At 43.0% G+C, this 27,715-nt stretch overlaps 1 protein-coding gene across 1 annotated transcript in view; it reads left to right on the top strand.

Moving 5' to 3' along the window:
- LOC126298039 (cytosolic carboxypeptidase 6) overlaps positions 1 to 27,715 on the top strand; it is a 1,900,625-nt gene that overhangs the window by 1,688,005 nt on the left and 184,905 nt on the right. The window lies entirely within an intron of this gene.

A 27,715-nucleotide genomic window follows, 5' to 3' on the forward strand; every position in this document is an offset into this window, starting at 1 on the left:
CCTATTCTGTCACAAAACTTTCTACCGACTCGTTTTGCTTCTGTGATACCCCTCTTAGTTATTCCCAAAAGAATCTTGAGCTGTTCTGTCGCTTATAGCAAAGTTATGCAGCATAAATGCATGATAGACAAATGTAAAATTTTTCTCTGTGTCCTGTCCATCCAGCATCAAGCTAGGGCATGCCAGTCCAACGCATCGTGTTGCAATCAAAACGTCAAACAGGCACAAAGCAGGCATTGCGGGACACGGTACGAACCCAGAAATGATTGCCTCACCCCACGCAAGTGAGAAGCTTGAATTTTAAACTCAAAAACATGACATAAGCGAGCAGAGATCATCTCATTATTGTAACGGCTCAGCATGATTTCGTAAGAGAGAGTAAAATCTTCTTAAAAACACCTCTCAGCCACCTGATATGGCAGTAAAGCAACAAGTTTGAGTACTGAAAACCATTACTGAAAAATAGATAATGACGAACGCTACTAGATAGATCAGAAAAGTAGGCCACATTTGGTCATTGTAATGTCACTGCGCCAGACCAACACTAATAAATACTCAGGTTTCCCAGGCTTTACATTGCAGTACACCAGGTAGAGGTCGAGCCTGTGATACGCTATTACCTCGGCCATGATGACTGCAACCTCCGAAACTGCTACCTGCCTTATCTAGCATAATCTGTTGCTGGGAGCTGCCGACGTGATGAGGAGACTTGACGACATCTATCTACGGCTTGCTGAGCTAAACTAATGGTACTTGACTAACTATACACCTGTCGCAGTATTCGTGAGGTGTGTCAACTGCGGCTACCCCCAGCAGGAGTCTGTAGGCAGTCATCGACTTTCCATTACTTCCTTGGTACAAGGGCTATGCTGTGTATCATCTCCACGCCATATAAAACTGCTGTGAGATACCCTGAAGACTATCCCTTCAACATCAACGAAAGTGTTCTGGTAATCCGTACTCTCCATCTCAATCAGCCTTGCCTGTCGTACGGTCTACACTATTTGCCTCCGAGGCCTGTCACCCACATGACATCATGACTGCACAAACTGCCAGGTGAGGGCAATGTCAGCCTGAGTTCACTGAGACTGCATTAACAACTTCCGAGGCGGCTTCGCTGCACTGCGGCCAGCCAGGGCACCAGTGCAGACGATAATATACAATTGTAAACTTTAATGAATAAATTCTTGTTTCGCTAATGCTGAGTCATTAACACGGAGCGAGCTGCGTCGCCTACTCCACCACGCTCCACGACCTGCCATTCTGTCAGCAGAAGAGGTCGCAATGTACAAGACCCTCTTTTAGTTGGCTCAGTGTAAGTACATGTCCTAACCTATCGTGATATCCACGATTGTGACATGTGATCGGAGATCTGTAATCACACACACGTATTTTGGCAAGCAACATGTTTTTTTTTTTCTTTTTCATAGTGTAGTTTCACTACCACAGTTAGAGAGTAAACTTAGTGATGTTTCTTTAAATATCAGACACTTTGTGTTTTTAACGTAAGATGTCACTCTCAATTGATCATTACGTCCCACCTAGGCATTTGTATAGAACAAACGAAAATCAAACTAATATCAGCCACTTGTTTACATCGCAAGTTAACACTGACAAGGGAACCTCCCCATCGCACCCCCTCAGATTTAGTTATAAGGTGGCACAGTGGGTAGGCCTTGAAAAACTGAACACAGATCAATCGAGAAAACAGGAAGAAGTTGTGTGGAACTATGAAAAAATAAGCAAAATATACAAACTGAGTAGTTCATGAGCAACATAGGCCACACCAAGGATAAGGTGAGCTCAGGAGCGCCGTGGTCTCGTGGTTAGCGTGAGCAGCTGCGGAGTGAGAGGGCATTGGTTCAAGTCTTCCCTCGAACGAAAAGTTTACTACTTTATTTTTGCAAAGTTATGATCTGTCCGTTCGTTCATTGACATCTCTATTCACTGTAATAAGTTTAGTATCTGTGTTTTGCGACCGCACCGCAAAACCGTGCGATTAGTGGACGAAAGGACGTGCCTCTTCAATGGGAACCGAAAACATTTGATCCAGGAAAACACGTCTGATATATTCTATACGACACTGGTGACGGACGGCATGTGCGTCACATGACAGGAATATGTTGTCGACCCACCTAACTTGCACACTTGGCGAATGGGTAAAAAGATTCTTCTACCTTGCCCGATTTAGATTTTCTTGTGGATGTGATAATCATGCCCAAAAAGTGATGAAAACATAAGAGTGTCTCACATAAACTGTAACAAAAGAATGCAACAGTTTCACAGTCGCACAGTTTTCTCTGTGCTCTGTCAAAAGATATGTTTTTAACGTTTTCAAATTTTTCCGTGTGTAGACCGTCAAATACTGCATATGTCCAAGCAAATCTGAACATGTCCTGGAATTTTGGAGATCGAAGTTGATTATGTGTGAGTGCCTGAACTCTGATAATTGTCTGAAAATAAAAATTTTAACTTTTCACTTTTTTTAAAAATCTCATTTCGATCGTTTTCGTTTGTTGTATTTGCTCGGTGCGGACGTCGCGAGACATCATTTTATGTTAGTTATTGCTCGATTAACTCAGTTTTTTATTACAGAGGGCAGCTTACCCTCTGACCGAACACGCTGAGCTACCGTGCAGGCTTTCACTCGAGGGAAGATTTGAACCAAGGACCTCTCTTTCTGCAGCTGCTCAGGCTAACCACGGGACCACGGCGCTCCTGAGATTACGTCCTCCTTGATGTGGGCTATGTTGCCCATGGACTACTCAGTTTGTATATTTTGCTTATTTTTTCATAGTTCCACACAACTTCTTCCTGTTTTCTCGATTGATCTGTGTTCAGTTTTTCAAGGCCTATCGATTGTGCCAACTTATAACTAAATCTGAGGGGGGTGCGGTGGGGAGGTTCCCTTGTAAGATGTATATACGACATAGATACAAGTTTTAGCAGAACTGAGATGAATTTTACGACAAAATATTGCACACAAAGGAAATATGTAAATAATATTGACTACTTTAGTAGAAATATCAAATGAATTTTTCATTTGCGATCAGAAATCTGTAATCATAGTTGTGTACTACGATAAGCAAGCTCCTCATGAGTAAATAGTATGTGTACATACAGCGGAGAGAGTACCATGGCATGAAAATCAGTAAAACAATGCAAAAATAATTTAATGGCTCAGTACTACATAGGAAGAAATGGTCATCGTAATAGACTAAGTGAAATCAGAGCTTGCAGTAAAAGATTTTGGTGTTCATATTTTCCCCCTAATGATACACTATTTGATCAAAAGTATCCATCGGTAATGCTGGAATTCAATATGGTGTTGGCCAACCCTTGGCCTTCATGATAGCTTACACTCTCGCAGGCATTAGTTGAATCAGGTGCTGGAAGGTTTCTTGGGGAATGGCAGCCCTCTCTTCACGGAGTGCGGCACTGAGGAGAGGCATCCATGTCGATCGGTGTGGCAGGGCACGAAGTCGGCGTTCATACACATCCCAAAGGTGTTCTATAGGATTCAGGTGCAGGCCAGTCCATTACAAGCCGTGCATTATGAACTGGTACTCGATCGTGATGAAAGATGCAATCCCCCAATCCCCGAATTGCTCTTCAACAGTGGGAAGCAAGAAGTTGCTTAAAACATTACGGTAGGCCTGTGCTGTGATAGTGCCATGCAAAAAAAAGAACAAGGGGTGCAAGACTCCTCCATGAAAAACACGACCACACCGTAACATCACCGTCTTCGAATATTACTGCTGGCACGACATGTTGGCAGATGACGTTCACCGGGCACACACCCCGCCATCGGATCGCCACATTGTGCATCGTGATTCCTCACTCCACACAACGTTTTTCCACTGTTCAATTGTCCAATGTTTACGCCCCATACACCAAGCGAGGCGTCGTTTGGCATTTACCGGTATGATGTGTGGCTTATGAGCAGCCGCTCGACCTTTAAATCCAAGTTTTCTCACCTCCCGACTCGGTGTCATAGTACTTGCAGTGGATCGTGATGCAGTTTGGAATTCCTGTGTGATGGTCTGGATAGATGTATGCCTATTACACTTTACGACCCTCTTCAACTTTCGGCGGTCTCTGTCAGTCAAGAGACGAGTTCGGCCTGCCCGCTTTTGTACTGTATGTGTCCCTTCACGTTTCCACTTCACTATCATATCAGAGACAATGTACCTAGGGATGTTTAGGAGCATGGAAATCTCGCGTACATACGTATGACACAAATGACACCCAATCAGCAAACCACGCTCGAAGTCGGTTGAGTTCTGCGGAACAGCAGCTGTGGCCGAGCGGTTATAGGTGCTTCAGTCCGGAACCGCGCTGCTGCTACGGTTGCTGGTTCGAATCCTACGTCGCGTATGGATGTGATGTGTGTGTGAGGTTATTTAGATTTAAGGTTATTTAGGTTTAAGGTTAGTTAGGTTTAAGTAGTTCTAAGTATAGAGGGCTGATGACCTCAGATGTTAAGTCCTATTGTGCTTAGAGACATTTGAAGCATTTTTGAGTTCCGCGGAGCGCCCCGTTCTGCTCTCTCACGATGTCTAATGACTACTGAGGTCGCTGATACGGAGTACCTGGCAGTAGGTGAAGCACAATTCAGCTGATATGAAAAAGTGCGTTTTGGGGAGTGTCCGGATACTTTTGATCACATAGCGTATTTGAGTGTAGAGTGCTCAAGAAATTGTGTGTGGAAAATATTCGAAGCACCTGGATATAATTTGTAGAGTAGTTTGCGAAAATAATTTCGCTGGAACACAGCGATGCATGAAGCAAATTGCCACAGTTGTGATAAAAGTAGTACTAACTGCGTATTTTAAGGAAAGAACAGAGTGATCCAGATGTACCTTTTTTTTAGTCATGTATTTGATATTGCCATGTAGCTCCCACGCAACATATAGCTACGTAAGTGAAATTCACAAATCCTCATCATTGTAGGAATTTGATGGTAAAATGTATATTACTACATGTCTCCCTAAGTGTTCATTAAGTGTAAGATGACAGAATCAGTAACACATGGTGTTTTCCTGGCGGTGAATTATGTAACCGCTATTTTAGGAAGTGCTTGTGTGGCAAAGGAGCCTTATATTTTCATGGGTATAATTCCTGCTCCAACCTCTAGCCGTTACTAGGTTAGTAAAGTTGCATCTAGCGTGCTATCCCCACATCGCAAAGCACGTTATATCCGATGATACGCTACTGTGTAGTACTGGTCTAAATGTCTTAACAGTAGTACGACGCACGGAATAAATTTATATTTTCTACTCTGTGAAAGTCTGTCTATTTCGATACGTGGTGGTACTGTGGCCCCTATTTTCTGAAACTACTATCTTTTGATACTAAAATTATGGTTCGTTAATGACTGTCAGTTCTCTCGGAGAAAACATTACAATCGTTGTGTATTTATAGCCGTCATATTAAGAATTGACCTATCTAGGTACTATCTGTTTCGATAGAGGTGCTGAAGTACGGTGTACCACAGTACCAAAAAAACAGTTATATTCTTTGGACGTATTTAAGTATACAGTATTTTCTGAAAACTCTACATTAGGATCTGCGAATGTGTATCTCTGAAGCAATGTAAAGTACGTAAAAAATCCCAGATGATTACTTGTATTCAGTGTCTCTCTTATCCTAACTATCGTGTAAACTAATGTGTATTGTTAGAAGTTATATTTTTGTGTCAGCTACTGTGGGAATCAGCACGGACACAAACAATTTAGGGGAGAAGTTTCGATGAGTGGTGTCAGGAATCCAAAGTGATCTGTAGATAACAGTTGTAGATTAATAGAACACTTTATTTCTAAAAAGGAAAGAAACATAACTTAACTTCTCGTTATGAAGTGGCTTCCTGTGCCTCCTACATGCAATTATTTTTACTCTCTATTAACTCTCGCAGAACGTAAGCTAAGTAGTGTCTTCCTTTTTTTTGTAGCAGTTTATCAACACACAGCGTCGCCAGCTCAGATCGGGTCGAACTGTCTCGGTGGACAACTGAGAAGAGACTCAGAGCAACGGCTGAGTAACAGCCGATCATAGCACGTTGAATGTGTGCCGGGAATCTTTGAGTTCCGTGCCACCCTCCGACGGTGGAAGTACAGAGGAGTGGTGCAATAATGCAACTCTATGGTCAAAGAAAAAAAGTGGCTGGACGAGAGCAGGCCACTGCTAGTCACTAGGCGAAAAACGGACAGAAAAACGTGGTCGTATTGAGTGTGTCTTCCTAATACGCCTCTTTCATATACAGTGTGAAGCGAAATTCGCGCACTCGGGCTTCGCACCCCGACTCCTCATATACAAGCGATAAAAAAAATGTATTTCACAAAATTTCGTCCGGAGAGTACATCCGGCAGAAAAAGGACGTTAAAAGAGTGACAATCTGGCAACACTGTAATCACATGTATGGTAACCACCTCTGTTTGTGCGTGGTAGGTGGCGCAGTGGATAGAGTTTTAGGTTAGATTGCAGGAAGTCGAGGGTTCAATTCTGGGTACATGCGCATTTTTTTTTTATTTCCTAATTTCATTCTGACGTTTCGTACTGCAATATACATCATTTTTAGACCACATGTATCCTAAATTTACAAAATTTTAACAGATTAGAGGTTAGACAAATAATAAATAGGCAGTTGAAACCAATGACCTGTCATAGGACAGAATAACTGCAAAGAAAAATACCAATTTCGAGATTCTAAAGCTGATAGCACAGTACAATAACACAACACCTACTTGTCATTTATATTACAAATAATATAAGCTCTCAGATGTCGCACGTTAGCAACCAGTGCAGATAATAATGTCCATATTAATGACCGCATGACCTCCACAACATAATACGTTGTCCTCAGAATAACAGATGCACTACTTTGCGCAACCCGTCTGATCACACAGCTCTGCACCCTTCGCAGCAAAGCTGTGTCCACAGTAACAACAAAAACAATAATAATAATAATAATAATGCACTGAGATACAGACTAAACAGCATTCGGTTCAAATGGCTCTGAGCACTATGGGACTTAACATCTATGGTCATCAGTCCCCTAGAACTTAGAACTACTTAAACCTAACTAACCTAAGTACATCACACAACACCCAGCCATGACGAGGCAGAGAAAATCCCTGACCCCGCCGGGAATCGAACCCGGGAACGCGGGCGTTGGAAGCGAGAACGCTGCCGCACGACCACGAGATGCGGGCCAGCATTTGGTTACCAGACTCACTAGAGTAAGGCATAATTAGTGAGACCATGGTGATAACATATACAAACAGTAACCGAATTTCGACATTATTACCGAGCGGGGTGGCGCAGTGGTTAGCACACTCGACTCGCATTCGGCAGGACGACGGTTCAATCCCGCGTCCGGCCATCCTGATTTAGGTTTTCCGTGATTTCCGTAAATCGCTCCAGGCACATGCCGGGATGGTACCTTTGAAAGGGCACGGCCGACTTCCTTCCCCGTCCTTCCCTCATTCGATGAAACCGATGACCTCGCTGTCTGGTCTCTTCCCCCATACAACCCTAACCCTCAACGTTATTCGCAAAGCATGTTGCTAGTCCTACTGGTAACGTAAGGCCCTAGTGAAATGTAATGCTCCTGAACGAAGTAAGAATAATACTAATCTATTGGACCATTGGAGGAGGGTAAAAAGAAAAGAGGTTTCGCATCTAGTAGATGAAGTGGTGCGAATAAACTTATGCCCACAATGTGGAAAGGGCTTATTTCAAAGCGGACCAATATCCATTTCTACTATTGTAGTTTGTGAGTGCAGATGTTTTTACCATCTAGACTACATTTACCAAATAAAAAAAAACATATGCCTTAACACGGGATCGAACCATTGACCTCCTGCATGCCAACCCAAAGCTATACTCACTGCACCAACTGTACAGCGTAATTTTTAGCTCGTTACAGAGGTTGTTATCATACATGTGGTTACAGTGTTGCCAGACTGCGCTTCTTTAACGTCCTTTTTCTGCCAGATGTACTAGCGGACGTAATTTTGAGACAGACTTTTTTGTCACTGGTATGTGAGGAGTCACGCTGTGAATCCCGAGATCGCGAATTTCGCTTCACCCTGTATATGTTGCTTATGGCTTCGCCTAGTAAATAATGCTTTACCTATTTCCCTCGTTTTCTTCTGTTGTGTGTATAACTCTAGTGTTTTCTTGTCTCTTCTCTGTTTATGTAATATACTTCATTAACTAGAAAATCTTGCTCATGTACTGGTCGGTGTTTTATCATTCTTTTCTTGGAACAGCGTGCCGCAGGGTACGAGGGGCCCTATGGCAATCAAGTTCCTCTGACCACTTCTCGCCCATGCGGCGTTCTGGCGGTAGCGCCAACAGAGGGCGCTCATTATTTGCTGCAGTCTGTTTTCACTCATTGGGTTTCTTTAGCTATTTGTTTTGTAATTTTTATATTATTCTGTGTACTGCGGAAGCTTAGGGGCCCTATGGCAATCAAGTTCCTCTGACCACTTCTCGCCCATGCGGCGTTCTGGCGGTAGCGCCAACAGAGGGCGCTCATTATTTGCTGCAGTCTGTTTTCACTCACTGGGTTTCTTTAGCTATTTGTTTTGTAATTTTTATATTATTCTGTGTACTCCGGAAGCTGATTACTATTTATACCCTCATCTAAAATATCGTTACTAGAGCGTATCAGAATTACTGTCAATTAACTTTTCCACTTTGAAAAATCTGACTTTTACGTTTTTTGAGTCATTGCATTGTATTACTGTGCTGACTCTTACTGATTATAAGCTCACTAAATCACTAAAAAATTACTAGTCGCATCCCTGTTTTTATTTTACATCGTAAAAATACCACTGAAGAATATGTGTACGCCTACAGTAGCGACATCTGGTGAGACTGTCACACAAACGTTTTTTGTCTACTGTATGGCAGTTTCTTTTGAACAGTAGCGCTGCTGACAACATGTTTTTCACATTATTTAAAGCACACAGTTTTCACTTGTATGTCAGTAATAGTTTCCATCATGGCCTGTTTTATTATTTTAAGCTGTAGACATTCCACTAGTTGTATTTGTGTTTTTCTAATATTTCACTGCAGATCATAAGATGGTCATTGCTGACCCAAAGCGATAGTCTGAGGACCTACGAGTTTGTGACCATAGACGTTAAATAAAAGAAATTTATTGAATATAATAACGCCTCATCCTCCATTTCTGAACTTCCTACCATTTATATCTCACCCAACTAACCTATAGGGGAGGGGTTGATAGGAGTGTGATAATTGTAGGTTTGACTTTGAATGGAGGATTTGGCTGGAATGCAGCATAGAAGCGGTCTTGCCAATTCCCCTACTTAACGACTTGTCATAGAAGGTAGACTGAAGAAATGTAAACCTACATTTATAGCATTTGTAGATTTAGAGAACTCTGTGCTTGTATAGAGTACAGACTACAGTTATTAGAGAGACCGTGAAAGATGAGCAGTTGTTGAGAAGGGTATGGGACAGTGTTGTAGCCTACCTCGGTGCTATTCAGTCTATACATTCAGCAAGCAGTAAAGGAAACGAAGAAGAAATTTTTAAAAAAAAATTAAAGTTCAGGGAGAAGAAATAGAAGCTAGCAGGTCTGCTGATAACACTGTAGGCTTGTCAGAGATGGTAACCTACCTGGAAGAGCAGTTGAACGGAGAGCTTACTGTTTAAACAAAGGTTAAAAATTTTCTATGAATATAAGGAAATCAAGGGTAATCGAATGTAGTCGAATTAAAACAAGCGATGCTAAGGGAATTAGATTAAGAAATGAGGCACAAAACGTAGTACACGATGTGCAATGCAGAGATGACAAAAAAGCAGGCTAGCAAAAGAATTATAAACGTACCTGAAAAAGAAAAATTGGTTCATGTCAAGTGTAAATTAGGAACATAAGCGTTCCTGAAAAAGGTAAATTTGATCATGTCGAATGTAAATGAAAGAGTCAGAAAATCTTTTCTGTATATATTTGTTTGGGTTATAGTCTTGTATAGAAGGGAAACGTTGAAGATTATGTTTTCTGTTAAGAAGGGAATAGAAGATTTTGAAATGTGGTGCTAAAGAGAATGTTGGATATTAATGTGTAGCCGTGTTACTAATCAGGAGATACTGAATAGAACTGAGAAAGGAGCCAGTTGATGGGGACATTCTGATGCATCAAGGGATAAACAGTTTGGTAATTAATGGAACTGGAGGGCGGAAGGGGGATTGCTGAATGAGACGTAGGTTTGGCTGCAGCAAACAAAATGGTTCAAATGCCTTTGATCACTATGAGACTTAACATCTGAGGTCATCAGTCTCCTAGAACTTAGAACCACTTAAACCTAACCAACCTAAGGACATCACACGCATCCATGCCCGAGGCAGGATTCGAACCTGTGACCGTAGCGTTCGCGCGGTTCCAGACTGAGCGCCTAGAACCGCTCGTCCACACCGGCCATGTTGATGTAGGATGTAACAGTTACGCAGAAATGAACAGTTTGCACAGGATAGACCATCGTGGAGAGCTTCATCAAACCAGTATCCGGACTGAAGACGTGTGAGCATTATAATTCTGTCATCCCTGTACCACAGGACTAGGACTAGTTCTCAGTGAATATTAAAACTCAATAGCCTTGGATGACACTTCCTTAAGGATTGTACAGAAAGGTGTGAACTCTGCAGCCGTTTTTTTTTTTTTTCAATAAGCTTTCGGCAGAACCGTAGAAATTGAGCTATAAACCTGACGTATCCAAATCCAAGTTGGCAGGTTCCTCGTAGCACATTCCTTCTATTCTGCAGAGAAGATTCTCACAGTAGTTGAGAAATAATCTTTGTAATATGTTATTTACTCGTATTCTGTTTTACGTGGTTTATTAAATTTTTGTTTATAAATTTTCAAATCAGCTTTCTGTGAACTGTGTACTGACTATATCTATGAACAAGCTGCTTTGGATCGAAAGTTCTCACGGAACTAGGTAGATCCCTGATAAACAAAAAGCCTTGCAAAAACGTACTTGAAAAAGGACACTATGTACATGGCCTATTAAAACAGATTTTATCAGCTTCTGAAGGCAGTAATTTAATAAACCGAGAACTAATCCTACAAAATTATTTATATACTCGAGAGCGAGTGTATTCACTACTCTCTGTAATATCTTATGACTCAAAAGTAACACTTACCAAGCGAATCAAAGATACCTAGTCACATTTCTATATCTAGACTCAGTTTGGTTAGTGAGTCCTGACGTAGTTGAATCTGTGCTAGCTCTGACGGGCAGACGCTCGAGCACTTCGTGTGTAGCTGGCCCCTTCCGTTCATCCCAATGACCTTCGATGGGCTTCAGATGATGGCCAGTTCAACAAATCTATAGGATTCCGGGATGCGCTGTTCATAGCTTTGTGCAATGCGGTATTCTCATGTGGCTGCGATGAGACTGCTTGCTACTGTAGTGATATATTCTTGTCGTCACTGACTTCTGTGTTGCAGGAAGATCACGAACTCTGGCCCTGTTAGGATCTCAAGGGGTAATTGTGGTAGTGACGTCTTTATTACCTCTGCTACCGATGTCCTTTGTGATTTCGCACAAACTATCTGATAACAGGTTTGTACGGTGCATTTTAGGTCTCTTTCACACAAGCAACGCCTCCGACAATGACAGGTGATTGTTACCACTCACAGACACACTGGCAGGAGGTTATCTTTCTTATCGCTCGCAGCTACTGACGCATGTTGGTACCGTTACTGGGTGCACATGAAATGAAACTATTGGAAATCGTTTGCTGATACTTAAGTAAAACACATGTGAAAATGTGGAAAAGAAGATATTTGATATTTTCCTTTTACCAAGTTCCTGACTGTAAAGGAGCCTCTCATGTTCTTTAACGACAGTCGACGATGTTTCCACACATTCTTCAATAATTTCCGAGTTCCACAATCTTTTCTCATGAACTGTTTTCGGGATGTTTTCAGGTATAAAAAACAAGGCCCAGATATGAACAGAATATCATCACGACATATACTGCTAATAACGCTTATAATCTTCTGTATAGTGCGGAAGAAACAATAAAAGCTCGTGAAAGATGAACAGAATTTATAATGAAATAGTAATCTCGATAAGAATTCTGGACATTTAATACGCATTTAAAATGGCTCTGAGCACTATGCGACATAACTTCTGAGGTCATCAGTCGCCTAGAACTTAGAACTAATTGAACCTAACTAACCTAAGTACACCACACACATCCATGCCCGAGGCAGGATTCGAACCTGCGACCGTAGTGGTCGCCCGGCTCCAGACTGTAGCGCCTAGAACCGCACGGCCACTACAACCGGCTAATACGCATTAATTCTAATAGGACGTCGTTTCTATTAACGGAATATCACACAGCTGCAAACATAGTATTTTGTGTATCTGTACATTACAAGCCACTAAATTTGACTGAAGTAGACACCAGTATGCGAACGTCACTCTGAGACTATAGAAAGGTTCCTTTGCGAATGGTATTTACGACAATCGGTCAGTAAATTCGATAGCATACACTGTGATTTCGTTAGTACCCTCTGCTGAAACAATTTCCTCGTAGACTAAAGGACATACTTCATTCTTCCCTAATTTGAAAATAATTTGTAAGTCTTGGCGACTTTTCATATTCTGCAATGTGTGACCTGAAGCCCAACAAACAAAACGGATCACTCGAACACATTTTATGGTACTCATTGTTAGATTCATGTGAATCGCCTTGACTGCAGGCACGGGGAGGGACGGTGGCCCCAAACAGATTACGCTCTGTCGATGAACGACGAGGGTCAGTGTGCCGGCCGGTCTGAATGTGGTTTCTAGGCGGTTTCTCACATTCCACAACAGAACAAACATTTAAGTTCGAAGCACGAAGGTAAATTCTTAGTCCACACATCCATCGACGAAGAAGACTGTACGTACACACGCTGTCCCACAAATGTAGAGACAAACTTCGAGGTATTTTGTAGGTGGGGAAGCATAGTCAAACAGAATTTTTTGAAAGAAATTTCAGCCATTTCACTGTCAATTTTATTTATTTTACATAATCATCATTTAGGCTTTGTAACCATTCTCAAGTGCATGATGAAATGTTAAACTATGTTTGACATGTCAGGGACATGTCATCCTTTTTACAACTACACTCCTGGAAATTGAAATAAGAACACCGTGAATTCATTGTCCCAGGAAGGGGAAACTTTATTGACACACTCCTGGTGTCAGATACATCACATGATCACACTGACAGAACCACAGGCACATAGACACTGGCAACAGAGCATGCACAATGCCGGCACTAGTACAGTGTATATCCACCTTTCGCAGCAATGCAGGCTGCTATTCTCCCATGGAGACGATCGTAGAGATGCTGGATGTAGTCCTGTGGAACGGCTTGCCATGCCATTTCCACCTGGCGCCTCAGTTGGACCAGCGTTCGTGCTGGACGTGCAGACCACGTGAGACGACGCTTCATCCAGTCCCAAACATGCTCAATGGGGGACAGATCCGGAGATCTTGCTGGGCAGGGTAGTTGACTTACACCTTCTAGAGCACGTTGGGTGGCACGGGATACATGCGGATGTGCATTGTCCTGTTGGAACAGCAAGTTCCCTTGCCGGTGTAGGAATGGTAGAACGATGGGTTCGATGAAGGTTTGAATGTACCGTGCACTATTCAGTATCCCCTCGACGATCACCAGAGGTGTACTGCCAGTGTAGGAGATCGCTCCCCACACAATGATGCCTGGTGTTGGCCCTGTGTGCCTCGGTAGTATGCAGTCCTGATTGTGGCGCTCACCTGCACGGCACCAAACACGCATACGACCGTCATTGACACCAAGGCAGAAGCGACTCTCATCGCTGAAGAGGACACGTCTCCATTCGTCCCTCCATTCACGCCTGTCGCGACACCACTGGAGGTGGGCTGCACGATGTTGGGGCGTGAGAGGAAGACGGCCTAACGGTGTGTGGGACCGTAGCCCAGTTTCATAGAGTCGGTTGCGAATGGTCCTCGCCGATACCCCAGGAGCAACAGTGTCCCTAATTTGCTGGGAAGTGGCGGTGCGGTCCCCTACGGCACTGCGTAGGATCCTACGGTCTTGGCGTACATCCGTGCGCCGGATCCCAGGTCGACGGGCACGTGCACCTTCCGCCGACCACTGGCGACAACATCGATGTACTGTGGAAACCTCACGCCCCACGTGTTGAGCAATTCGGCGGTACGTCCACCCGGCCTCCCGCATGCCCACTATACGCCCTCGCTCAAAGTCCGTCAACTGCACATACGGTTCACGTCCACGCTGTCGCGGCATGCTACCAGTGTTAAAGACTGCGATGGAGCTCCGTATGGCACGGCAAACTGGCTGACACTGACGGCGGCGGTGCACAAATGCTGCGCAGCTAGCGCCATTCGACGGCCAACACCGCGGTTCCTGGTGTGTCCGCTGTGCCGTGCGTGTGATCATTGCTTGTACAGCCCTCTCGCAGTGTCCGGAGAAAGTATGGTGGGTCTGACACACCGGTGTCAATGTGTTCTTTTTTTCATTTCCAGAAGTGTATACAGGGTGTATTTTTTCCTATGTACCGAGAAACATAAACTGAGGATGGAAACAGTGTCAGAAACCGTCATCCACAGATGCAACACAACATCGCACTCACAGGGAACCACGCCCTTCTTCTCCACTGATCGTGGCAATCAGTTACGATCACAGGAAAGCAAACAACATTGCGATTTGTTCCTCAACACACCCTCTACAGCACCTCGATACCCTGTAATATTTATATATGTATGTATCTATATTCCTCATCTCCTCCTAAACTGTTGGACCGATTTCAACCAAACTTGGTACATATACCACTTGCTGTGTGCAGAGAATCGCTATGTGGGTAAGAACTACCTACCCCTTAAAGGGAAGGGGTGACTGTGAAAAAGAACTGTACTTCAAAGACTCGCTAATTCGCAAATTTTATTCATCTAATAGTTGAGAATGAGAGGGCCTACGACTTGCAACAAACTTTACACACAATTTCAAATCTTTGCAAAACTTTTTCTCGTTGATAACCCGTACAAAATGACGAAACGGGAAATGTTTACAGGTTATTACATTTTCGCTGTTCATGCAGTAAACCTGCCGCATCAGGCATCACACTTTAATTTATTATTTCAAATGGTTCAAATGGCTCTGAGCACTATGGGACCTAACTTCTGAGTTCATCAGTCCCCTAGAACTTAGAACTACTTAAACCTTACTAACCTAAGGACATCACTAACATCCATACCCGAGGCAGGATTCGAATCTGCGACCGTAGCGGTCGCGCGGTTCCAGACTGAAGCGCCTAGAACTGCTCGTCCACCCCAGCCGGCTTTATTATTTCATTAATACTAACTGTATTCGTGGCATCTTTTGCGTACTGTATTCACATATACCACTAAATGTACATGAAAAATTATATCATTGGACTACAGATATGTCAGGAGATATGCGATTAGACCCTGTTGGATCATGTAAAACCTCTTGACTCTTTTTCCTTTCTTTTCACACTGCTCTCATTTGTTCTGCGTGCGCTACTTTGTCCCTTTTTGTTCCGGCTTTCTTCGGAGCTTCATTCTTTGACTTAACTTCCCATCTATCAGCTTTCACTATAATACCTTTGTGTACAAAATATCGCAATAATTTATCTGAGCTTCTTCTAGAACCTCTTTGACCTCATGTATCCAGGGTGTAGTTTTATGTCCATTCTATGTACTCCGTCTTCAGGCCAGGAGTGGCCTACCGGGACCATCCGACCACCGTGTCATCCTCAGTGGAGGATACGGATAGGAGGGGCGTGGGGTCAGCACACTGCTCTCCCGGCCGTTATGATGGTATTCGTGACCGAAGCCGCTACTATTCGGTCGAGTAGCTTCTCAATTGGCATCACGAGGCTCAGTGCACCCCGAAAAATGGCAACAGCGCATGGCGGCCTGGATGGTCACCCATGGAAGTACCGACCACACCCGACAATGCATAACTTCGGTGATCTCACGGGAACCGGTGTATCCACTGCGCCAAGGCCGTTGCCCGTGTCCTTTCTATGTATTTAAGAATTTTTTGCTTAAGTCTAGTTTTGGGAAGCTTATAAAATTTGTATCGCATTTTTCTAATGTCTGCTGCCAAGTTGGACCATTTCTCAGTTGTTCGATGAGATTTCGATGAGATTGCAGCCAGGTCATGTTGACTTCTTGCCACGATATTTCGGCTGGCATCGTCCAGCCACGATGGAAATAGAGAAGGATGGTTGCTTGCCATTTTTCGACGTCTTGGTTACTAAGAGAGTGGATGGGTCATTAGGGCATTATGTTTACCGTAAGCCAACACATACGGACCTTCACTTGCAAGCGTCATCATCCTTCACAAACTACCGGCGTCTTTAGAACATTGGTGCACCGGGCTCATGTTGTTTCTGATGGAGACAGCCTGACAAAGGGGCTGGAACATTTAGAGTCGGTGTTCAGAGGTAATTGTTACCCTCCATGTCAGATTAGAACAGCGCTAAGAAGGAAGAAACGTGGCCACCCACAAAATCAAGAAGATAAGGAGCTATTCATGTACAGTGCGTTCCTTCCATACGTTGGCCACCTTTAATCTAAAATAGGCAGGATTCTAAGGAAACATCAAGTTAAGGTAATCTTATAGCCACCGGCGAAGGTTAGTGACCTTCTCGGATCAGTAAAGGACGATCTGGGTTTGCGGAATGCAGGGATCTATAAAATTCCGTGCCAGTGTGGCAAAGCTTACATCGGTCAGACGACACGCACAGTACATGAAAGGTGCGTTGAACACGATCGCCACACTCGCCTTTCGCAGCCCAGTAAGTCGACCGTACCTGAGCACTGTATTACCACAGGACACGCTATGAATTTTTCTGCCACGTCAATCTTGGCCCCAGCGAAAACCTTCTGGTATTCAGTAATTAAAGAATCTGTGGGGATACGCCCAGCGCAAAATCTTATAAATCGTGATGGTGGTTTTCAACCTGACAAGGCCTGGAACCCGGTGATCTCTCTAATTTCCTGTGAAAGAAGACAGTTTATTCATAAAGACACGTCTGGCGACATCTGACGTCTGTTTTTAGCTACGCGGGCGCGCATTCCGACAGAGGGCGGACATGTAGTTTTCACCTTTACGCATTGGCCTGCGCGCCACCACAGATAGAACAGTAGCTATACAGGGCGTGGATTTCCATATAGGACGCTCCTGTGACGGAGGCCAATGCGCATGCGTTTTTGCGCCAATTTTTTGCTATAAAGTTGTTCTGGGGACTTGCAATCTCCAGTGACGGACACTCACCTAAAGATGGCTGGACGATTGCCAGCCGAAATATCGTAGCAAGAAGTCAACATGATCCGGCTGCAATCCCGAAATCTCATCGAACATTCAATACGCCGGGAAAACTTCAAGAATCACAATATCTCAGTTGGTTGGCGAGACTTTAGTTCATAGTTCTCTTCTGTTTTCTTTCGCCCTAGTACCTTTCTCATGAGTTTACGTTCTTCCTTTAGTAAGTTTTCTAGGTCACCTTGTATGTGAACTGTCAGGGTTTCACTAGCATACAGTACATCAGGTTTTAATACTGTATTGTAGTGCTTAATTTTAGTGTTTTGGACATGAATTTTTTATTGTAGGCCTTGTAGGTTCTTCCATAGGCTCTCTTTAGTGTTTGGAGGCGAATGTATTGTGCTATTTTACTCGAGCCGTATGTTAAAGGACTTCGTTTAACTATTTAAAATAGGGGCTCTTTTCATATGACCTTATTTTATAGTCAGGTTTTTTGTGTCAGTTCTTGTGGCGATGAACTTAGAGTTTAGGAAACATATTTGTAGATCTATTGTCTCTAAACATTCTTTAATGGTTTCAAACTGTTCGATTGATGTTATCCCATCATCCGCTAGGAAGGCTAAGTCGTCAGCAAAAGCTAAACATGAAATTCTTATGTCATCCTTCACTCGCCCCATCTGTATAGGTTTCCAGCAGTACTTATTCTTCAATTCCTTCTCCCATTCGCGGATGACCTTGCCTAGCACAAAGTTGAATAAGAGAGGAAACAGACCATCGTCTTGTCGGACGCCAGTTTTGATCAGGAAGGGCTCGGCTATTTCTCCCATGAATTTTTCCTTGGAGGTAAACGCGGTCAATGTTTCTTTGATGAAGTTAGGGATATATATATATATATATATATATATATATATATATATATAAACCCTTATTTTATGGCAAACTTGATTTTTCTAAAGTAACACATATTACTATCTGGAAAGAAATACTTTGAGGGTAAGAACCAGCTACCTCCAATGGGGATGGGGGTGGTAAGGTGGAGAGAGAAGGGGGGAGGTTTAGATGGACAGGTAGATGGGGGGAGGAGTACGCGGACGCCGATATGAGGGAGGAGGCGATGGACACAGAGAGGGGTACGAGGGAAATGGACAGAGGAAGGGAAAAGGAGAAAATGTGCAATGAGAGATGAGAGGAAGAGATTGACAACGAGAGGTGGCGGAGGAGATGGCCGAGAGAGGGAGGAGGAGATGCACAGACAAAGGGAGAGAAAGAGATAAAGGGACTGAGGTGGAGATAAAGGGGGCAGGGGGCGATGGTCGTAGAGGGTTGGAGGACGTGAACAGAGAGGGAAGTAGCAGATAGACAGAGGGGACGGAGGCAGATTGACAGAGAGAGGGACGGGAGGCGGTAGCAGGTAGACAGACAGAGGAGCGAGAAGAAGATGGACAGTGAAGACGATGGAGGTGGTGGACAGAGAGAGGGGGTAGGAGGAGATGGGCTAATAGTGTTGGAATAAATGCATACGTGGGTAACACCGGGTACTCAGATAACGGAAAATAACAACAATATCACGCCCCAGTTTCCGAAACGGACTAGTCCCATGAAAGGACGATAGCCACAGAAAAGTATAGTTAAAATCTGGATACCAGCATCATTTAAATAGTACTTGAGCAAACTGTACTTTCATACTGGCGTTGCACAACAATACTGACAAACTTCGACGGTCCCTGTAAAGGTGTCTTGAGGAACAAATTGAGGATAGGAACCCCTATAGAGAAACGTTACCCAAATACGCTATAGAACCTGATGTTATAGGTACAGGCGCCAGCACTAGGCCACCCCTTTGGGAGTAAACGTTACTTTATGCATGACGGAAGGCAGTCGGACTGTCTAGCCATAGACCTGTGTTGTTTGTTAATCAGTGATCGCGAGTGATAGCCACGAGAAGTGGCAGTGGAGAAGATGGAACTAGCTGCTGCGTGGACAGCCCTTGCCTCCTATGAATGCGATGCTCCGTTGACGCTGTGGATGATGATTTCGGGCAAGGGTTTCCATGTGCCGTTAATTTTTCTCCTGGAACCCTCTAAAATCTGCATTGTTTGTCGGTATACAAGATGTAACAGAAGGATATCGACAGCGTTTGTATTACACTGACATCACCCTATGTACCACCTATCGCCGTCTACTCCACCAGCGTTTTCAGCAATTACTCGCGATCACTGAACAACAGACAACACAAGGCTCTTCTGACTTTCCGCCTGTAGTCTTTCAGTGTACAGAGTCACGTTTGCTGCCGAAGGGGAGGCCTACTGCCAGGATTCGGGGTCTGTAACTTCGGAGGGCTGCAGCTTCGTTGGATGACGTTTCCGGATGTGGATTCTTACCCTCAATTTGTTACTCAAGGCACCTTTTACAACCCCTCAAAGGTTCTTGGTATTGTTTTGTAACACCCCGTACATCAAAACGGTACAGCAGAGCAGTTATAATTGTGGGGAGAAGTGACATATCGCAACCAGTTTTCTGTGAAGACTCGAGCGGCCGCGTACTTGGTATATGACAATATGACGTGGTTCACATCCGTTACTGCCGCTGGGTCCTATTCGAACTTTCCAGAAGCAATTATTTTCACTTGGTGTATGTGGGTCGGGCTGCACGTATGTCCCTGCCTCATTCGAATTATAACGTCACAAAAAGTCTAATAAGCTTAACAGAGACGAAATATTGTCAAGAAGAGACTTTCGGTTATATGGTCACCTGGTGGCTGCCCTTATATTGATGGGAAGGATGTCATTCACATTTCCAGTCATGATAAGCAGCTTTCTTAATCATTGATTTGACATCCGTATAACCCGTTGGTGCTGAACGTTATTGTCCTTCCGTAGTGCTGCTGTTGGCGAGGCGGTCAACAGATTCATTATGCAGAATGCCATAATGCCCTTTCACCTAGAGTACGTGACCTCTACCAGAGTCTGCGTAAAGTATACGTGTGAGTTGGTGACTCCGTCCAAGCGGCTCCACATATCACGGTTCAGATTAAGTCGTCTTCATTCCTGATGCTAATTTAGCTATTTTGTGTACAAGCAAACTTCAGCACTTCCCGTAAGCTAATTTCTTAGGTTAACGAGAGCTATAGTTGAATTAAGTACTTCGCTGAAGTTTCCATTTCACATGTCGTCCATTCGGAATGTTGATCCTACATTTACTGATATGCAAATCGTACAGCTCCAGGAACGCATTTAGCTCTTCTGTGTGTTTTACAATGAAATCTCGTGCGGATTCAAAAGAATTTTTAATGAACTAATAATCGAGATAAGACTGTTGGCTCTTTCTGATTGTATGCCATGTTACTCAAAACGGTGGATCATGTACTTTTCAACCTAAATGGATATCACAATATTTATTACACTATCACAATAAATGTTTGTGTTATTGTAGTTCTTTTTCCTTACTGTCATTTGCTTAAAAAGGGTTGATCTGTGCTGTTGGCCTCATCACTGCAGTGTACGCCATGCAACCAACGCCACCAAGTTATGAATAAACCGACAGATTGCTAATGTCTCGCAACTACAAAGTACTTTACTCAAGTCGCCTATTTTCCAGTGGAATGTAAGGGACCAGTCACGTCTAGTGAGCTTCTTTAAATAAGCCCGCACATCATGTACGAGCTTTACATTGTTTGCAATTGCAGACCAGTTGAAGAGCTGACTTTCGAACTATTTGGCAAATAGGCTACAACCCATTTACTTTTGTGTAATGGAGTGGCACTTTTCCTAAAACCGGATGCCACTAAGTGAATATCACATACTGATGAGCCAAAACATTACGACTCCCTGCGTAATAACGTGTTGGTCCACCTTTGGAACGCAATACAGCAACGACTATATGTGGCATGGATTCGAGAAGTTTTTGCTAGGTTTCCGGTTGTCTGTGGTACGAGATGTCTACGCACAGGTCGTACAGTTCCCGTAAATTACGGGTGAGTGGTTTGTGGGTACAATACTGGTGTTCGATGGCATCCAAAATATGTTATATTTGGTTCACGATAGTCGAATTTTATGGCCAAGACATCAACCACAAGCCATTATAATTTTCCTGGAAGCACACTAACACTATTATAACCTTGTGATACTGCCAGTTATCTTGCTGGAAGATGCCATTATCACCAGGGAAGGCGTCAGGCATAGAGCTATATAGTTGGTCCGCAAACACCCTAAAGTAATCTACAACTGTTCTGATGCTTTCAGTTACTGCCACATGTGCTGTGGACTGCTGGAAGAATTACCCTCACAGCACAATAATGTCCCCACTGAACTGTACCCGGCACATGTTTCGAGCAGTCGATAGTCTGGGTGACGGCGTATCCCTTCAGAGCCGTCGATCTTATGTTACAAGTAACAAGATTCGTCAGACCTGGTGACACGTTTCCTTTGATCTACAGAGTAATTTTGGTGATCTCTTGCACAGTATAATTGCAACTGAGCTGTCGTTGAATTAACCACTGAAAACGTAGGGGTCAGCGGCTGCGGGACCCCATGTTCAATAACCTGCAACTAATGATGTGCTCTGAAATACTTGCACCTGCAGCAGCAGATCTTCCACAGACCGCCGAGTATCGTTTTCTGCAGATCGGGCAAGCGCCCAACCTAAATGTTCTATGATGACATGTACACGTTCAACACATTGTCGCATACTCGTTCTTTCACTGTCCTTCAACCGCTTTCCACAAATGCTCGTGAGAGTAGTACGCGAAGAGTCAATCTGCTTTGCCGTTTCCAAGATGCACGCTAACAGGTGGCGGGCCATAAGAATTTTCCGTTTGTCAAAGTCGCTGATAACTGTGGAGTTCCCCATATGCAACAATAATAGTCGCCAGGTTCATTCTCCGTGCATCTCTGCCCCGCTTTTATGTATACTCCTCTTGGTGCGTCACGTGCCCCAACGTTATCAGGAGGCATTCAGTCTCGTGGCGGGGAATGACGACAACGCTTGGCTCATAGTCTACCTGAAAATGGTAATATTATACCGAGAATACCATCAATTCTGTGAAGTGTATTAGGTCCATCAGACTTCATTCAAACCTAGCACGAGATGTGAACGTGACTGTTCGTGTGTTGGTACATACGTAACGTGAGTCGCTTCTGTTATACAGGACGCTCAAAAGCATTTCGCCTTAATCGCATGCAACCCGCAGAACGCAGCTGAATAGCAGGTCATCTAATCGTTCCTTGGTACAGTCGTTTGACTATTGAAAATCGTTTCAACAAGTTACCACTAGAAAACACTGCTCTCTATCGCAATAACTTAAGATGTAAAGTAATACCACGATACTACAAATATCAGGGAACATCTTATCACAGATATGACTATCCTTATGCCTTGTAAGCTCATATTTATTACAATAAATGACATATCTTAAATGTTACCACTCTCAATAATACGTCAGATAGGTAATTCACATCGTAAGTTAGTCGTATTCATGATTTCCTCTTCAAAGTAACATACCGTACTTAATATTTAGCACAAAATGACTTAAAAATTTAAGTTATTCACAAACAGCTAGTTGAGAATATGTATGAACTTCAAATGACACGACGAACCGTCTCGTTCTGCATATGGATTCAAACCCAGGTTACACAGACTAAGCAGAGATTTCGTGACTGACGGAAACTAACAGTCATTATTGACTAGGCATACAGAGAGTGATACATATCGATTTTAAACAGCATCAGTTATCGAATATCAACTTTCCATTACATAACGTAAACATTTTTAACCGATGAGAATCCCTACCCAGCATCTGTTGTCTCTGTTAACAAACTACGAGAGATATTAAATATTGCTTCTTCACAAGAAACTTACTAGAAATTCCGTGGGGATAAAGCTTTGTGTTTGACAGGGATTCGAACCCAGAACCTAATCGGATTGATATCGAAGCACAATCAGCTATGACATATTGGATTTTCTCGGCAGCATCTTAACTGAAATGACGAGACGAAACATTAAATATTTCCTTCCCACGACTCCAACCCAGCACCTATCGCTGTCATATTCTAGAGAAAACGAACGTTAAATATGGGTTTCTTACACCAGCAGCGACATGTGAGCACGTCTGAACTAGAAATAATATGACGAAGAGATCAGTGCTGACTGGTAATCGAACCCCACACATATCGTTGTTGACTACACACAAACAGACGTCAGCTACCGAATTTTTCTCCGCCAGCAGCTGGTATTAACATCATTGAACTTAACAGTGATCTCGCAAATAGTTCTGTGTCTCACTGGGAGTCAAAAACGTCAGATACCGTTAGTGTTGACGACGAATGAAAATACATTAAAAATCCAAATTATTATCCTCCAGCAGATAGGCGTTCTCTTGCTAGAGCTTGATAATACATAATGAAAAATTCACTGCCAGGCCATGATCCGAACTCATTCACACGCAATGTGTGGAGATGTTGAGGGATCTGCAGTTTTGAACAAACAACAAACTGTAGTCGAGCTGCATTGTCACGAATGGATCAAATTCCGCGTTAAGGGCAGTCTGAGTTGCATTCCCCGTTCATGACGAATTTTATCGACACATCGACATACAGAGCTCAAATAAAAAATGAATTAAGTGTCGTGTGACCCTACATAGCGTTTGTTTCGTCACTAGAAATAAATAACTAGTATAAGAAAGGTCAACCTACGTTTCTAGCATTTGTAGATTTAGAGAAAGCGTTTGACAATGTTGACTGGAACACTCTTTTCCAAATTCTAAAGGTGGCAGGGGTAAAATACAGGGAGCGAAAGGCTATTTACATTATGTACAGAAACCAGATGGCAGTTATAAGAATCGAGGGACACGAAAGGGAAGCACTGGTTGGGATGGGAGTAGGACAGGGTTGTAGCCTCTCCCCGATGTTATTCAATCTGTATATTGAGCAAGCAGTAAAGGAAACAAAAGAAAAATTCGGAGTAGTTATTAAAATCCATGGAGAAGAAATAAAAACTTTGAGGTTCGCCAATGACATTGTAATTCTGTCAGAGACAGCAAAGGACTTGGAAGAGCAGTTGAACGGAATGGACAGTGTCTTGAAAGGAGGATATACGATGAACATCAACAAAAGCAAAACGAGGATAATGGAATGTGGTCGAATGAAATCGGGTGATGCTGAGGGAATTAGATTAGGAAATGAGGCACTTTAAGTAGTAAAGGAGTTTTACTATTTGGGGAACAAAATAACTGATTATGGTCGAAGTAGAGAGGATATGAAATGTAGACTGGTAATTGCAAGGAAACCGTTTCTGAAGAAGAGAAATTTGTTAGCATCGAGTATAGATTTAAGTGTCAGGAAGTCTTTTCAGAGAGTATTTGTATGGAGCGTAGCCATGTATGGAAGTGAAACATGGACGATAAATAGTTTGAACAAGAAGAGAATAGAAGATTTCAAATGTGGTGCTACAGAAGAATGCTGAAGATTAGATGGGTAGATCACATAACTAATGAGGAAGTGTTGGATAGGATTGGGGAGTAGAGAAGTTTGTGGCACAACTTGACCAGAAGAAGGGATCGGTTGGTAGGACATGTTCTGAGGCATCAAGGGATTACCAATTTAGTATTGCAGGGCAGCGTGGAGGGTAAAAATCGTAGAGGGAGACCAAGAGATGAATACACTAAGCAGATTCAGAAGGATGTAAGTTGCAGTGGGTACTGGGAGATGAAGAAGCTTGCACAGGATAGAGTAGCATGGAGAGCTGCATCAAACCAGTCTCAGGACTGAAGACAACAACAACAAAAAACAAGAAAGGTTACTGGTGATACAGTTTCTACATGTCGCCACTCCTGACTTTGTTGTGGTTCAACCTAACGTCTACTTGGTAGAGAATGAATATCACGTTTAATCCGAATCTCAGACTACAATGCCATTATACCTTCTTCACTTGACGTAGCCAGAAGAGAATAGAATCTGTCTCTCAGTCTCAAAAATGATCGGCGGATGTTGGAATCGAACCTAGACCATAAGAATATGAACCTATCACCAATCCAACAGACCACCAAATCCTCTTCTCTGTAAATCATTTTTCTATCATAACGCAGTTGCGCCACACTGGATGAGAATTCTCACACACTGGCTCCCTGTGGTGAGTTGCAGCATGTTCAGTACATTCATTTACTTGGTTGACCAAATCACCATGAACTAGTTGCCTCAGCTACCCAGTGTATACATTCGACACTATTTTGTAATCACCGAAATAAAATCACGTAACTGCCACCTACACAGAACTGCCAACAGTGTAGGATGCAGAATTTTAAATAGGAAGTGTTGCTTTCCACTTGAGCTACTCTATTGCGCTATGTGTTTGTTGAAAACGTCGTGCAGTGCAAAAGAAAAGCAGTACCTATCTGTCTCTCAGAAATCTAGATCCAGCCATATGCATTATCTCACAGCACTGTGGAATGTGGAAGCTGTGGACGAATTGTTGCTAACTTCTGAAGATGGTGTATTAATGTGTCAGCTAGTAGCATAATTGTAAGCGTCGTGCAATGTAGGTAAGACGTCGCGAGTTTGAGTACATTTACTGCTACATTTTTTAAAACGAAATTCTGCTGTCAGCTGAAGTTATCAACTTAATGGAACTTTGAACATAATTCCTTTCACTTCTCAACCCAAAATAGCCGCATGTGGAAGAAAGCCTAACTGCTGTGACGTTTTGTTCTTTCCAGAATTAATAGATGGCCAGGCAGCAGATGCGTCTCGAAACTTTTGTATCATGGGTGGGGAGAGCGAATCGCGCAAAAAAAAAAAAAGTCAGATAAGTATTTTCTACATTAGCTGTCGTGTGGTGGTGGTATTTTATTCTTCTTCAAACCCTGATTGACAGCTTTAATTCAGAACAAGTTTTCAACATGCATATAATAAATAAACTGCATGTGAATCGTCAGACTGTTATAGATAACATTAGAGAATTCGCATACATCGTTGATGATTAATTTCATTCTCATGTTTACAACTGTTTTAACAATACTAAAAGAAACCTGCATTATAATAAATGAAATAAAACTACCCACCATAGCCTCATGACGAAAGTCTGTTTTAATAAAACTGTTTATCTGTACACAAGCGCGCCTCTATTGACACGAATTAGTAAAATACTACTGACTTACATTTCGATTGGATCTGTGTTTAATTGGTAAGCTGTGTCATACTCAATACATATGCATGTGTGGCATTTCATAAATGAAGTGTTGTATTCCTAGAAACCCAAAATTTGCTCGTCAGCAGCGGAAGAAGGCGTTACCTGTTGTATTGAGCGAGCGCTTGCATATGATTGCTAAGTAGGGAGCTATTGTATCAGCGTAATCAGAAAGGAACCTAATCGGTATACAATCAGGACCTGAAGACTTGCCTGTATCAAGCAATTTGAGTCGCTTCGCAACCCCTAACGTATCTACTTCTAAGAAACTCATGCTAGCAGCTGTTCGTGTTTCAAATTCTGGAATATTCCATTCGTCTTCCATGCTGAAGAAATTTCGGAAAATTGCGTTCAATAACTCCGCTTTAGCGGCACAGTCGTCGTTAACAATACCATCGGCACTGCGCAGCGAAGGTATTGACTGCGTCCTGCCGCTTTTGTAATTTACATACGACCAGAATTTCTTCGGATTTTCTACCAAATTTCGAGACAATGTTTCGTTGTGGACCCTATTAAAGGCATCTCGCATTGAAGTCCGTGCCAAATTTCGCGCGTCTGTAAATTTTAGCCAATCTTCGGGTTTTCACGTTCTTCTGAACTTCGCATGCTTTTTCCGTTGCCTCTGCAACAGCGTTCGGACCTGTTTTGTATACCATGGGGGATCAGTTCCATCTGATACCAATTACGAGGTATGAATCTCTCAATCGCTGTTGCTACTATATCTTTGAATTTGAGCCACATTGTCTCTTAGGAAGGCTTCTAGTGACACTTTAAATAAAATTATTTTGCGTTTGTTTCTGGTGGATTTGGAAGAAACGGTATTGAGCGTAGCTACAACAACCTTGTGATCACTAATCCCTGTATCAGTCATGATGCTCTCTATTAGCTCTGGATTGTTTGTGGCTAAAAGGTCAAGTGTGTTTTCGGTGGATTTGGAAGAAACGGTATTGAGCGTAGCTACAACAACCTTGTGATCACTAATCCCTGTATCAGTCATGATGCTCTCTATTAGCTCTGGATTGTTTGTGGCTAAAAGGTCAAGTGTGTTTTCGCAACCATTTACAATTCGCGTGGGTTCGTGGACTAACTGCTCGAAATAATTTTCGGAGAAAGCATTTAGGACAATCTCGGAAGATATTTTCTGCCTACCACCGGTTTTGAACAAGTATTTTTGCCAACATGTCGAGGGAAGGTTGAAGTCCCCACCAAC

The sequence above is a fragment of the Schistocerca gregaria genome, chromosome X, assembly GCF_023897955.1.
Source record: "Schistocerca gregaria isolate iqSchGreg1 chromosome X, iqSchGreg1.2, whole genome shotgun sequence".
Taxonomy (NCBI): domain Eukaryota; kingdom Metazoa; phylum Arthropoda; class Insecta; order Orthoptera; family Acrididae; genus Schistocerca; species Schistocerca gregaria.